The sequence below is a fragment of the Arachis ipaensis genome, chromosome B10 (assembly GCF_000816755.2).
Source record: "Arachis ipaensis cultivar K30076 chromosome B10, Araip1.1, whole genome shotgun sequence".
NCBI classification, from domain to species: Eukaryota; Viridiplantae; Streptophyta; class Magnoliopsida; order Fabales; family Fabaceae; genus Arachis; species Arachis ipaensis.
In genome coordinates, this window is record NC_029794.2 from 87,412,906 (window position 1) to 87,428,165 (window position 15,260).

At 36.7% G+C, this 15,260-nt stretch overlaps 1 long non-coding RNA gene across 1 annotated transcript; it reads left to right on the plus strand.

The window, feature by feature from the left end:
- On the plus strand, positions 12,913-14,931 carry LOC110268542. Its single transcript, XR_002356633.1, has 4 exons — positions 12,913-13,047; positions 14,019-14,139; positions 14,225-14,492; positions 14,594-14,931. It is a non-coding gene; the product is annotated as an uncharacterized LOC110268542 (long non-coding RNA).

Genomic DNA, 15,260 nt, shown 5'->3' on the forward strand with positions numbered 1-15,260 from the left:
TGAGAGACCACCAGCGGCGGATTGCAGGAAGATCATTCCGCACAGCCGGAACTTCTTAGCCTTGGGCCACAGACCACCACCATTCACTGCTACTGATGAGTCAGCCCCACCGTCTGCTGGACCCTCTTCCTCTACCCCTGCTACCACCACTGCACCTCCACCTGCCACAGAGCCCATCTATCATCTGGTGCACCGCTTGTTCCGACGACTTGACCAGATGGAGCGTCGCAACAAGCGGCGCTATGAGCACCTAAAGCTGATGATACGATCCGGTGACATCCCCTCCGAGCCCGACACCCCATCCGAGGCATCTGAGGAGGAGGCAGATGCGCCCGAGGCAGAGACCCATCCCCAGGAAGTAGCACCAGCCGCACCACAGGCAGCGATCCCACATCAGATTGAGGCTGCAGATCTTGAGATCCCGATCCAGTCAGCACCTCCTCCACAGCAGCCAGACCCTCACCCCACCACCACCACTTAGACTCCAGCTACCATCCCTCCCAGTGATAACACTCCTTCACACCCGGCGTGATTGAGCATCGGGGACGATGCTTCCTTTTAGGTGTGGGGAGGTCGCCATCTCTGGCGTTTATTTTGGTGAACCACTACATACTTTTTCTTTTATTTTGGATATTTTTTCTATATTTTTTTTACTGTTATTTTTTGAGTACTTGTACATTACTTTTATGTATTTTTACTCTATTTTCTGCATTTTGCATTCTTAGTTCATATTTTAGCCATTTAGTTTAATTTAGTTATTTAGTTTAGTTTGCAATTCTGATTTATTAGTGGATTAATTAGTATAATTTACCCTTTTTAGCATAAGATAGTATAGTTTAAAATTGAAAAATATAAAAAGGAAGTAAGCTAGGAAATTGAACATATCAGACTTAAATCCACAAACCTTATATATAGCATTACATGATGTAGTTAAGCTGACAACATTTCATCAAGGAGGAACATTAAAACTTTAAAAGCTACCCTAAATAATTTTTTATGAGAATAATGGGAATTTTTAACTAAATCTGCATACAATATATAAATGATATATGATGCTTGAGTTAGAGAACACACAGCCTGTGAGTTTTGAGCTTAAATTGTATGGTTGCATTTAAACCATAATTTCATTTCTGTGTGTTACATTTCTTTTTATTCTGATGTTCTTTCCTTTGTTTTAATCTATATGTCCAATTATAGAATATAGATAGATACATACCAAGAGAATGATTGAGGCCATCATTTGATTTTAGCTCACTTACCCCAAATTAGCCTACCTTTTTACATCACCCTTGTTAGCCCCCTTGAGCCTTTTAAAACCCCTTTATTCTATTTAGCCAAATTACTAGCCTTAAGCAGAAAAGCAAAAGAAAATCCCAAGTGAATCCTTGGTTAGCTTAAGATAGAAAATCATGAATAGAGTTAAATGTGGGAAACCTTTTGGGAACATGGATGATAGAAACAAAAAGGTAGAGAAGTTAAAAGAAATAAAATAAATTTGGGAAGCATGTTCATGAGAAAATCAAAGTGCTTTAATTGCCATGTGCCTTAAAAAAAAAAGAAGTTATTTTTCAGCATTTATTAAAAGGGGATACAAAAGAAATTCCCCAATGCAAAATAAAAATAATGCACATGGGATAAAAATAAAAAGTGAAACATGAGCATGTAACAATAAGTGGGATAATATGGGAGAATAGGTAAAGAAGTTTTATCTTGCTAAAAATGTATGTTAGGTGATATCTTAGTCTAATTAAGGATTCACTTATTTAGCTCACTTAACCCTATACATAAATCCTCACCTTTACCTTGGCCCCATTAAAACTTCAATTAAGACCTCATGACTTTTTGGTATGACTATATTCTATAATTGTTGATTGGTTAGATGAAGAACAAAGCTATAGAAAGCAAGAATAAAAAGAAAATAGAGTGAATAAACCCAGTAAACACTGAGTGACTAGAGAGTAAACACAAAATCCAGTGAGGGTTCTATAACTCATCAACATATATCTGTGCTTATATTTACTAATTGTTTTGCAAGTTTGAACAATATTTTCTTTCCCATCTCATCTGCTAAAATGCTTTATTATTTAAGGGTTAGCTATATATATATATATATATACATGACTCCTTGAGAATGTGAATTAACTTGACTACATGTAAGCTTTATATATGAGTGAATAAATTAGAGTTGCATGATGCATCATTCATTTAGGTAATTGCATTTAAATTAGGTTGCATTGCATGACATTCCTTCACTTTAACCTTAATTATTTACCTTGGATTTAGCATGAGGACATGCTAGTATTTAAGTGTGGGGAGGTTGATAAACCCATATTTCATGAGTTCTTTTGTGCTTAATTTGAGTGATTTATACAATCCTTCACCTACTTATTCACATTAATTACATGATTATACTTTCCCTTCCTTATTATGTGATGTAAATGAAAAACATGTTTCCTAAACTTTAAAATTAATTAATTTAATTACCTTTATTTCCATTCGATGCCGTGACTAGTGTGTTGAGTAGTTTCAGATATTCTAAGGCAGAATGACTTAAAGGATGGAAAAGAAAACATACAAAAATGGAAGGAGAAAGCAAAATGGAGCTTTAAGGAAACTGGTATCCACACGATCGCATGGGTGACGCGATCGCGTGCCAAGCACGAATCAGCAGCGACGCGGCCGCATGACTGACGCGACCGCGCGCCTTAAGCAGAACGTACATGACGCGGTCGCATGACTGACGCGACCGCGTGGCAAGGAAAAGCTCCAAATGACGCGACCGCGTGACCCACGCAGACGCGTGACAGAGGCCACGCACCAGAAATTATAGAATACGCCCCCAGCAAATTCTAAAGCCCTTTTTGGCCCAGATCCAAGTACAGACAGGATAGACCAGAGGTTATAAAGTGTGGAAATGCACCCATTCAAAGAGAGCTCGCATATTTTACTTCTCAATGATTTAGATTTAGTTGAGAGGGAGATCTTCTCTCTCTCTCTTTTAGGATTTAGGATTTCTTCTTATTTTAAGAGTAACTCTGGATCCCAGGTTTAATGTTCTTTTATTTTAGTTTTACTTTTATTTATTTATTCCAACATTTGAATTGATTATTATAATTTGATTTATGAATTATCGGTTAACAATTTCTAAAGGGGTTTGTTACTTGTGACACCCAAAACGTTTGTATGAAAGGACTTTTGAAGGTTTAGAAACTATACTTGCAACGAAGATTTATTCGCAAATTTCTAGACCACGCAAAAGTTCTCTCATCAATTACTGTGTGAAATATTTTCATCAACAAGAAATGGGAGGTTCTTTTTGCAATAAGGCTGCAGAAAATAGTGGCTAGTGTAATGTGTTGGCAATATGTTGTCTGTATTTTAGGGTGTAATATAACCTATTGATTGAACAAATTTGAATGAAAATTTATTGTTATCCACTTTTATGTGTTCAATTTACATTCTCTTGGTACAAACAGTGAGGTAACTATCAGTAGAAATGATTAAATGAAACAGTGAAACAGAGCAAACATAAAGCATTAACCTCAACCATATGGCATAGATAGGCAATAGTCAGCAACTTAACCAACATACATTCCTAATTAGATGTCTTAGAACTGGACATATAAATCAACCTAGATGCTAAACAGTTTTTTGTAGTAGCAGTAGGAAAACCAAATTGAAAATAGTAAAATCAACAACCATAGTTCTTCGGCTGATACAAAAGGCAAAATACAAAAGTTGTAACAAGTGAAACAAAGTCATTCCACATTCTTCCATGCTCTTGGTGGAGTCCTGGCCATGAACCTGAGCTGAGACTGGGTCACCCTCTTCACTGGGCTTGGCAGAACCGTTGGAGTTGTTGGGGCTGGTGCAGAAGCAGTCTGTGAATGATTCACTTTGGTCCTTTTCGAAGCAGCTTGTGATTGTTGGGAGCTTACAGCTGGCTTCCTCTTTGGGTGTGAGCGTGGTTTGTTCTTGTTGCCCTTTTGCTTCCTACTTCCACTCTCAGCAGCCTTACCAGAATCTGTCTTGGCAGATAGTTTGGAATTTTTTCTGACACCTTGCCATTTTCTCCCCTTTGAAGTAGAAGTAGCAACATTGTTAACGTGGGCACAAAATAGATGGGGAGATAATTCAATAACCAAAACAACCAAAGACACAAGTAAGTACAAGAATAAATACAGAATGACATATTGTTACAGTTGGGTTTGGAGTGACTTTGCGCTTCTTTGGACAACTCCTTTTGTTATGGCCAGAGCACAAACAATAAGAATACTTTTGTTGTTGCCCTTCACGAGATAGTCCAGTTCTAGTAGCTTGCTCATCAGCACTTCGTGCCCTCTTCTTCTCTGGCCTCCCAATGGATTTTCTATAAGTTGGAGGCAACACATCCTCGAACTGAGTTCTGTCCCAAAGGTTTGGCCCATTAACTGGGTAAACAACATGCTGGTAGCAGGAGATGTATGCAGCCTTTTTGTAGTAGTCAGCATCATAGGTTTCCACATTGAAACACATTTTTCTTATACATGTCATTGCATGTGCACAAGGAATTTTAGACAGTTGAAACTTCCTACATAAGCACTCATGATGCTTAAGATCAACCACAAATTTTTTCTTACCCCTCTGGAAGCTATCCACCTCATATCTATCACGTCCAGCATACACACTCACCCAATTCCCACTTAGTTTGGCCTGTTTTTCTACCTTAATCCTAATTCGGGGTAACACATCTCTGTTGTAAGGCATTATTCTATCCCTATTGTCAGCACAACGTTTCATTATGTAAACCCGGGTATCCTCTAGCATAGTTACTATTGGCTTCTCCCTAGCCTCAACCAGAACAGAATTAAAAACTTCACACATATTGTTAACTAAAGTATCACACCTAGGTCTACACTCAAACCTGTGATGACACCAGTACTTTGTTGGAATCTCCATTAGATAGTTGTATGCTCCCTGATCCACCTTCTGTATCTCACTCATCCTCCTTTCCCATTCTTGAAGATAAGTTTCCTTGGTAGCATTCCACATCATTAGCTTCAACTGGATTCCTAGATATCTCTTCTTGAAATTTGCATAAAGATGTCTGATACAAAACCTATGGTCGACTCCAGGCAGAATCTCCTCAAAAGTTGGCACCAATTCCTGTTTTGAATATACAAAAAGAATGAGCATAGATTGTTAAATGCTAACTAGAACACTTGTAATTAACTATCAAACAAAGAAAACACATGTACCTTCTGTTGGTTAGATATGAAGGTGCAGGTCCTGATTTTGTCAACTCCCAGGTCATCACATAGGTGCTGGAGAAACCATGTCCATGAGTCCTTGGTTTTAGCTTCCACAACTGCATATGCTATCGGCAGGATTTGATCATTTGGGTCCCAACCCATTGCAGTCAGGAGCCAACCTCTATAAGGTGTTTTCAGAAAATAGCCATCCAACCCAATCATTGGCCTACAAGCCATAAAACTCCTCCTACAAGCTTCCAACATCACATAGATCCTCTCAAACCTGGGTCTTAAATCTACCCCTGACATTGGTCTTTCAGAAGCAAACTCAGGAGGCCTCTGGACTTTCAAATGCATTGATGACCTAGGGTTGGTCTTCAGCAACTCATGACAGTAGTCATACAACCTTCTGTACTGCTCCACATATGTCCCTTGTAACTCATCCAGAGCAAACTGTCTGACCCTGGAGGCCTTAGATTTGGTCAACTCTACATTTCACTTTGTGTATGCTTTCCTCATTAATGTGGTTAACTTAATCTTTGGGTTCTCAGCAATTTTGTTCAAAAAAATCTTACTCAACCACTTTGCATGCATGATTCCAATCTTCAACTCCCTAGAACAATTGTGCTTGTTGTTGCAACTCTTCAACTACCAACTTTGCTCATACTTCATCTTTCCACAATATGCGTACCACTCACATCCCTCCACACATTCCACTTTAACCCTCTTCAAATCCACCTTTGTAAATCTCAGCACCCTGCCACTACTGATAGCATTTGCAGTGGCACAGTGTTTGAACTCCTCCCTTGACACATACAAAGTTCCCACCTCCCAAGTGTATTCACTCATGTTCTTCAATGACCTGTGTATGGGATACCTCTTTCCCGTGTCATCCTCATCATTACTAAATGGAGTATCTAGGAACTCCTCACTGTTATAACCTGTATCCTCATCATCAAATCCCCCTACAACGTTTTCCTTACCAAGATTTCGTGCAGCTGGTTATGATGATTGACCATGAGACTGATTGGGTGTAGACTCTTTTTCCTGCTCTTCTATGATGTTCACATCAACTAAGCCTTCAGCTCCCTCCCTCTCATTATCACTGTCACCAAAATCAAGACTACCAAGGCTGTGAGTTGATGCATTTCCAGTAATCGAATCAGAAGTCCATGAACTTTCACTCCCCCTGGGTTCATAGTCATCATCTTCAGATGTCTCACTCCCCTCCTCCTCTTCTTCAACAGCATCATCACTCTTAACAACCTCACATGATCCCTCACTCATAGACCCAACCTCTTCCACTTCAGTAGGCCCATCAGTAGCTGCCTTTGACCCAACACCAGGGCCTTCATACACAACAATTGGGACAGGCCCAGCTTGATCACCTTCTTCAGCAAGAGTAGTAATTTGCCCAGGTTGTACAATTTCTCCCACCTCACTTGTCTTGTGAACAACATAAACCTCAACCATGTCATCCTTTACCCCAATTCTTGCCATATCCATTGCATCTTTGTCGTTTTTAAGCATGGTCAATCCTTCCTCTAACCCAGCATTCACAGCTTTATACCACATCGCAGTAATCTCCTTCTTCAAATACCCCTGTCTACTCACTATTTCATACGCCTCAATCAAACTCCATTCATCCTCATCACAATAGTCTACAATGGACGTCTCCCCACCCACTCCTTCAAGCAAAAACATCCCCTGGTCATAAATTTTAACACTAAAATGACTCATCTCTTCCGCTACTGTTCCTATTACACAAACTATAAAACAACGGTAATCAATGTGCAGGGCAGAAACACAAGTTCAAAAGATTCTACTTACATCAACAACCCCAAACCCTAACAGCAATAACATTGCAATCGCAGAAACCCTATGCATTAACATCTTTACTTGCATGAACTATTCCAGTCAAACAAAAATCAAACATACATTGCACATAACTTTTTGCTCTGTTCCGTTTCAAAGTTTTTAGTACCACCAAGACGGGGCACCCAACCACCAACTCGCTTCAATCCGTCTTCTTACTTTGTACTCAAGCGCAAAGAACAGAGGAGAAATAATCAATCAGGTTCAGTAAGTGTGGGTCGAATGTGAAGTGTTTTGTTTTCCTTATGCAAAGCGTTTCGTACAGTAAAAGAAAATATTACGTGCGAAGTGAACCCTGCATCAATACCAACGTTTGGGGTTACTAACGTCTCGCGTCCACATAGGCATCTCCGTTAGTGTTCCGTGAGTGGAATTAACGGTGGGGTAACATTGAATCAATTTTCTAACGTTGGGGACAAAAATAGGACGAATGAAACGCTAGGGACAATTTTAGGACATACCCCAAACGTTGGGGACAAAAACAATACTTTACTCTTATATTTAATAAAATAATTTCTGAAATTAAAATTTTTAACAAATAAATTAAATTGGAATTGGCTTATAATAGATTTTCCAAAAGCTCTAGGTCTTACAATTTATCTTAACTTCCTCATAGAACTTTTTCTCCCAAGTCAGGAGCTGTTGCAACATGGAAGAATGGGCAATTTTCTATGGAAGTCAGCTAGCTTGTAGGTTGTCCAGTGCATCTTTTCATCCAGAAGACAGCTTAATCACCACCACACAAAAAAAAACAACCATCGTCAAAATATATACATTAGATAACTCAGAGAAATAGTTCAATTAATTGTACTACTCAAATGAAACATGGTTACCAAGTTACAGCACATATAATTTTAATTAGAAGAAAAACATAAAAAAGCTATAAAACTCCATTATAAGTCATCATGCACCACCATATCAACAAAGAAACTCAATCAGTAGACTCACAGTGACTATTCTCTATGCATAGCGGAATATAGGATTTAGAGTATATGGAATAAAACCAATTTCAAACACAGAAGACGCTGGGAAGTAAGGGATAATAGGATTTATAGGCATATGGGAAAAGAACTAATTTCTACTCCAATAACTTAAACAAAAAAAAAACTCTACTCCAAAATAGGGAAGAAGATGTTGTGAAGTAGAGAGAAATAGGATTTATAGATATGGATAAGAATTTGGATGGCAGAATACCTGTGAAATAGGCAAAGATACAATATGATTTAGAAGATATGAAGCNNNNAACGAGTCTTAAAATTTAAAAAAACTAAAAATAAAATTACCAAAATTTAAAAAAAATAAAGAAACAAAATATGTATTTATAAAATAAATACTCAAGAAAATAAAAACAAAAAAAAAATAGAGAATGAGAGGAATAACAAAATAAAAGATTGTAAGAAAACACATCAAGATTTTCCAAAATACAAATTACAAACACTAATAGCTGAAATTGTACCCTATAAAGACATTAACTTGTTTCTAATGAATGGCATGTAGATCTTAATAATTAATAGTTATTAAACTGCTTATCTGTTAACAAAATTTCTATGAAGAGCCATGTCCAGTTTGACACTGCGTACAAAGATATCATAGAAATAAATAATCATTCACTAAAAATTAGTTATAAAATAAATAAAGAAAAGGAAAACAAAACAAAATTGAAAAGAATAAGATAATCATTGGATATGCATTGTTACTTAGTTTCTTTAAAAGAAATTGAAACAAACAATTAGAACTCCGATAAATGCATATTTTAAAATATAAAGACCTACAACAGGCACTATACTGAAGAACTCTTTCTTCCATACTATTTTTTCTAACAAACAAAACTAAATATGACAAATTATAACCACAAAAAAAAAATCGTATCTAAAATCAATCATACTTATAAAAATATCATTTTTTGAGAGATTATACTTTGATGATGATTTTCTTCCCAAGATAAATTTCTTGAAACATTTTCCAAGACTTTTTCATTTTTCTGTTACAATAAACATTAGTACTTTACAAAACATAAAGTAAGCATCAAAATGGGCAAGAAGCCAAGAAGCATATATAACTTAGCCTCAGTCACATGAAAAGTAGCGGTGCTTAAACTATTCCAAATTATAAAACACAAAATAAGAAGATAAAAAAATCTAATTACCATAAACCATCAAATAAGAAAGAAAGAAACAAATTACAAATAGCCATTTGCCATTTTGATATCTAATTTTCAGAATAGGAATTCAATATTGGAAGGCATTATCATTTGTAAAAATGTATAGTTTAAGATTATTTAATTTAAGAAAAATATATAGCAATAGAAATAATTTAAGAAATAACTACAAAGAATTATTTAATTGCCATGTTGTGTGGGAAAAAGTTTTTAGGTGAATAATATTCAGTGAAAAGAGAATAGCATATCAGCAATAAAATGAAAATGAAGAAAGCACTCAGTGACCTCTTTGGTTTCTTAGGGTCTTTGACACATTTTTTCTTCCTGATTTTTCTATCACATTTGGCGACTGCCATTCCTTTCTTATTTACGGCAAGCCTGACAATACAACACAAAAATCACGAAATAGCACACAAAACACCTAAATCCAAATATCCAACACCTTAAAATTCAGATCAACTCGTTATCTTTATAGCTTTTGATCCCAGATATGGAGAACCCTAAACCCTAATTATTTTGTCTAATTCACACTAAAACACGAGTCAGATCAGAAAAGAAAATAGAGTAACCGACAAAGAAATAAAAAATAATGATACTTACTTGGCATCACCTCTGTTGAATTTGCCTTTCCATTTTACACCTTTTGACGATGGGAGCTGTAATTAATGCAACCAAGTTAGTTTTCTTTACATAAAATCGAATGAAACAACAAACATTTAAAAAAAATGGCGGCGGTTGACAATAAATATGAACCAGAAGTTGAAAAGAGGGGTTGAGAATCTAGGTTTGGGAGAGAGACCGAAAGAAACAGAGAATCTAGTCCGAAGAGAGAAAGAGAGCAGACTATCATTGAGAGAATAGACAGTGATAAACCCCAATTTTATGATTTATTTTGTACTTAATTGGGAGATTTTATCACATTTTCTCACATTTATTCAATGAAATAGCATGGTTTTGCAATTCTCCCTTGATTTGTGCTTAAATGTGAAAACATGCTTTTTAGGCCCTTAAATTGGTGATTTTAATTCACTTTAATTCCATTCGATGCCTTGATGTGTTTGTTGAGTGATTTTAGGTTCATAAGGCAGGTATTAGATGGAAGAAGTGAGGAAAAAAGCATGCAAAGTGGGAGAACTCATGAAGAGATGAAGGAACCGTAAAGCTGTCAATCCTGACTTCTTCGCACTCAATCGACCATAACTTGAGCTACAGAGATCCAAATGAGGCAGTTCTAGTTGCGTTGGAAAGCTAATATCTGGAGCTTCAAAATCATATAAATTTTGACATAATTGCCTGATGTATAAGGGTGCGCACACGCACTGTACGTGTGCGCACCGATGGAGCATGTGGTTCACTAAAGTGAAATCGTGGCCAGCATTTTTGTAGCTCATTTTGGGCCCAATCCAACTCATTTCTGATGCTATTTCATGTAGAATTCAAGCTTGGGCAAGGGGGAGCAATTGTTTATAGTTTTGGCATCATGTAGGTTAGTTTCTAGAGAGAGAAGCTCCCTCTTCTCTCTAGAATTAGGGTTCTTAGGATATTTCCATCTTAGATCTAGGTCAATTTTCATGTTCTCATCTTGTTTCTTCTACAATTTCATGTTTCTACTACTCTATTCTTCTTAGTTCTCTTGTCAATTTTACTTTTATGTCTCTTTTATGTTTATGAATGCTCATGTTGGATTTTGTTTACATTGAATGAAATTTAATGTTTGATGTTCTCTTTATTGATGATTTGAGTTGTTGATTTACTTTCCTTACAATTGGTAGTTGGTAGATTTATTATTCTTGTATTCTTACCATGCTTTCCTTTTATGCCTTCTAAGTGTTTGACAAAATGCTTGGTTGGGCTTTAGAGTAAATTTTGAGCATTCTTGGCTTGGAAAGAGTAATTGGGGCAATCTTGAGTCATTAATACCCAATTTAGATTGGTGATCTAGAGTTGTTAGTTAATATCATTTTCAATGACTCTAATATCTTGCTAATTCAATTAGTGGGTAGATTAGGACTTTTGACTTGAGATTAACTAGTCTTGTTTGACTTTCTCTAATGGAAGATAATTTACACCTTCTTCCAACATTGGGATGACGAAATAAGATAAATTCTTGTTAAGTATTGTTATGTTTAATGACTAGCATAGAAAGCCTATGATCTCAAACCTTGCCATGAATGTCTCTCTTTATTAATTGCTTTCTTTAGTTACTTGATTGATTTATTCTTCTTGTCATTTAATTCTTGCTCATTTATTTTCTTGCCAAAAATATAAAATCAAAACCCCTTTGTTCTTCATAGTCAATAATTGACCACTTCATTGCAATTCCTTGTGAGACGACCCAGAGTCTAAATACTTCGGTTAATTTTCATTGGGGTTTGTACTTGTGACAATACCATATTTTAATTTGATGTGAAAGTTGTTTGCTGGTTTGGAGCTATGCTTACAATGAAGTAATTCCTTTCTTTAGGAAGAAAATCTAGACCGACAATAATTCTTGTATCAGCCAGACTTGAAGAGAAACACGAACTGAAAGGAGGAAAACAGGGTTGAAGGGTTAGGGTTTGGGAGTGAGGGCAACATAACAAGAGAGAAAGCGAGAGAGTGAACAAGAAAGTGTTTCACGCAGTTAATGGTATAAGGCAAGGAAGGATTGAGCATCTCTTTTTTTTCTCGTTTCCATTTCCCTTTTATTTTTCTTTTTTAATTTAAAAAAAAAAGAGGATACCACGTGGGTTTAAAACCCAATAAAATTTTCATGAAGAATCATGCCCAATTTGATACAAAGTGCAAAGATAATATGGAAATAAATAACCATTCATTGAAAATCAATCAAATAAAGAAATAAAGAAAAGAAAAACAAAACAAAACAAAATAAAAAAGAAAAGAAAACTTAATAAAGCAATTGTCTCAATGAAACCAAACTTTTTACAGCAATTCGTAAAGGAGGATTAGAAGTAAATATGTGCTTTCAATTATCATCAAAATAATATAAAATTTAAAGACTTATTTAATGTCATTAATCTTTTAAAAACAACTAACATTCAAAATACTTTTTCGGACCAAATTAAAGATTTACTCCAAATTAAGCAAATAAATAAATGTAAAAGAGAGAAAGAAATGCTACTTTCAAAGAATAAATATCCACATCATTATATTATTGCTATAGCATTACATATTATATTAAAGCACCGCTAGGGAGACAATGAAATATGTATACAATGTATACAATGGGCCTTTTATTGGATCCAATTAATATTAATAGAAAGAATTAACCCATTAATAACCCTAATCCTATTTTGGCTGTTTAGTTTAACATACCACACAATTTCTTGTAATTACACTTTTTACCCAAATCACATATCCCTTTTGTCTCGTCCTTTTTTCCCACCCCCACAACCAAACCCTTCCTATCTTTGAACACTGCAGTAACGGCGTATAACCCAAACCCTCTCAAACCTTGCTCACACCCAATCCATTTTGCAACCGACAAAATTCACCCATCAACCCATTAATCCTCATCGTTGGTGTAAAGAACGGCGCCCTCTTGGTCGTGATAACCCCGCCGTCTCTGCATCGGAGCAGCTGGGCGAGACGCCGGCGATCGCGAACGCCTTCAAGGAGCCGTCACCCAAGAACCGTGAAGCAGCCGACTTCTCCTCGTGCGGACGCTTTCATCTCCTACCATCGAACCAGCGGACCAGGGAAGAAACCCCCACCTGCTCGTCAACGAACAGTTCACCGGAGACTCAAAGAACATCACCCCTATAAGAATCATAATCATCCAATGTAAGTGGGTTTTGTTGTTCATTTTTGGATTGATAATCGCTGTTGCATGTTTGAATGTATATATATGTTGTTGATTAAATCACTGATGACCCATGGTGAGAAAGTTGTGGTTGCTGTTTATTATGGCAGAGACTGTGGAGTATGTAGTTAGCTTAGGGTCTTCATATGCTTGTTGATTTAAGTTTGGCGCGGGAAAGGTCAGAAATATTTGGGATCGTGATTATATAGTAGTCAATTTTAAATCTTTTTTGTCCCTTTCCGTGTGGACCATGTGAATGCAACATGACGTATACTGGCAACCCATTATTGAAAATTGGTTAACAATTGTTGGATGGTCACTTTAACAGTATATTGGATGGTTATTCTTCAATTTTTTATTCTATTATCGTTAATTTTTACTTATTGCTGTGTTTCTATTGCCACTGCATGCAAAGAATTAGCTGAAAATTGTTGATATTGGTTTGTGATAAAGTTAATCAAATTTTCATAACATGCCTGGATAGTTAGATTTAAATTCCCTGACGACAAAATTGTATTTAGGACACTCTAACAAGGTATTATATGCTGTATGGATCTAAGGATAGGTTTGATGCACTTGAGGTGCAACTTGTGTGGTATGCTGTTCTGTGTAAAGTAAATGTGATTATGGGTTAATTTATTGTATTTTACATCAGTTTCTAATATTGCCATCATTGTTAATAGAATTGGATGGTCGCCTTGATAGGGAATTAGATGGTTGGATTACGTATTTGATCCTATGTATTCATGATTCAGTTTTTTAATCTCATTTAGGGATGGTGGCAAGAGGGAAATTGTGAGGTTTGATCTTTATATGAAATAGGCTATAATCTTTATGGCCTGAATACATATGTATGATATTGTTGTGCCGTGTAGCGTCCAATGATTTAGTTTTCATCAATTGCAATGTAATATAATGCTATTATTTACCTTATTTGGCTGCAGTTTTCCAGCCTTTTTCTGTAAGACTTTACGACTCAGGTTGCCAGCTAAATATTGTGTGGGTAAATTAGCACGGTGCTCGACCAAACTAATCCCTAAACCGGCCGACGACACACTCAGATGGGTAAAAAGGTATCCCATTGGTTAGATGAATAATTGAACATACCTGGTGATTTTTTAGGAAAATTTGCTGATCCTTTTTTGTTTTGGTCAACAGAAACTAGTTGAGACGCGATGCTCACCCTGCTACATTAACAACTTATTTACCTATTTCGAACGACATAATGAGTAGGCTAAGTTAGCGGAGATTGAGGCCATTGGATTTGACTACTTGCGCCGGGTACCACAATGGCATGTGAAGCAAAGCATCATGCTCCAATTAGCCAGGGCCTTTGACGTGGAGACAAACACTCTGAGGGTCGACACCGGGGATATTCGCATTACCGCCGAACTTATCGGCAATGTATTCGGCATACCTTCGCAAGGTGAGTGTAAATTATGTAAGTTGTAAAAATCCCGGTTCATGGTTATGCTTTTTCCCATGTTGAGATGTACTGATCGTGGTAAACTGTTTCGTTTCGTGCAGGTGACCCAATACCGGTATATTAGAAAAAAATGAATCGTATTTGGCAATAAAGATGGAATTTCAGAAGAAAACTACAACCCAGTTGCGGGACTTTCTCTTTGCCTGTCCGATGGAGACTGAGCAAGAAAGGCTGAGCTTTAGAAGATATTTTATCATGATTGTTTTGAAGATGTTTCTTAACCCTACAAGCCAGCAGACTGTTTCTCCATGGCACCTCCCTCCGATATTGGACGTATCTAACCCAAGAAGATTTCACTGGCCATATCAGATATTAAAGTGGCTGCGAGATGCGATTCGGAAATTCCAAGACGAGAACCGGGAAACATGCGGCGGGTGCATGTTTGTGTTGCTGGTATTGCAAATAAATTACGTAACTTTAATAACGTTCTATGGCTTTTTGTTTAGGTCCTAATATTCAATTTACTTGTGTATAGGTTTTGTACTTTCACCGCTTAAAGCATGGTCCGTTGCATGCATGTCATGTACTCGAGCCTTGGATTGTTGAATGGACCACTAATGAACTTGACAAGAAGGCCAACCATGTTATCTCACAGGTACAAACTCTACTAATCTCTTTTTAACAATACAGTGGAACACAGATGCAAATGGAGGTTCACGGTGATGTTTTTCATCTATTTGTTGTCCCATGCTGAACACACAGGGTTGC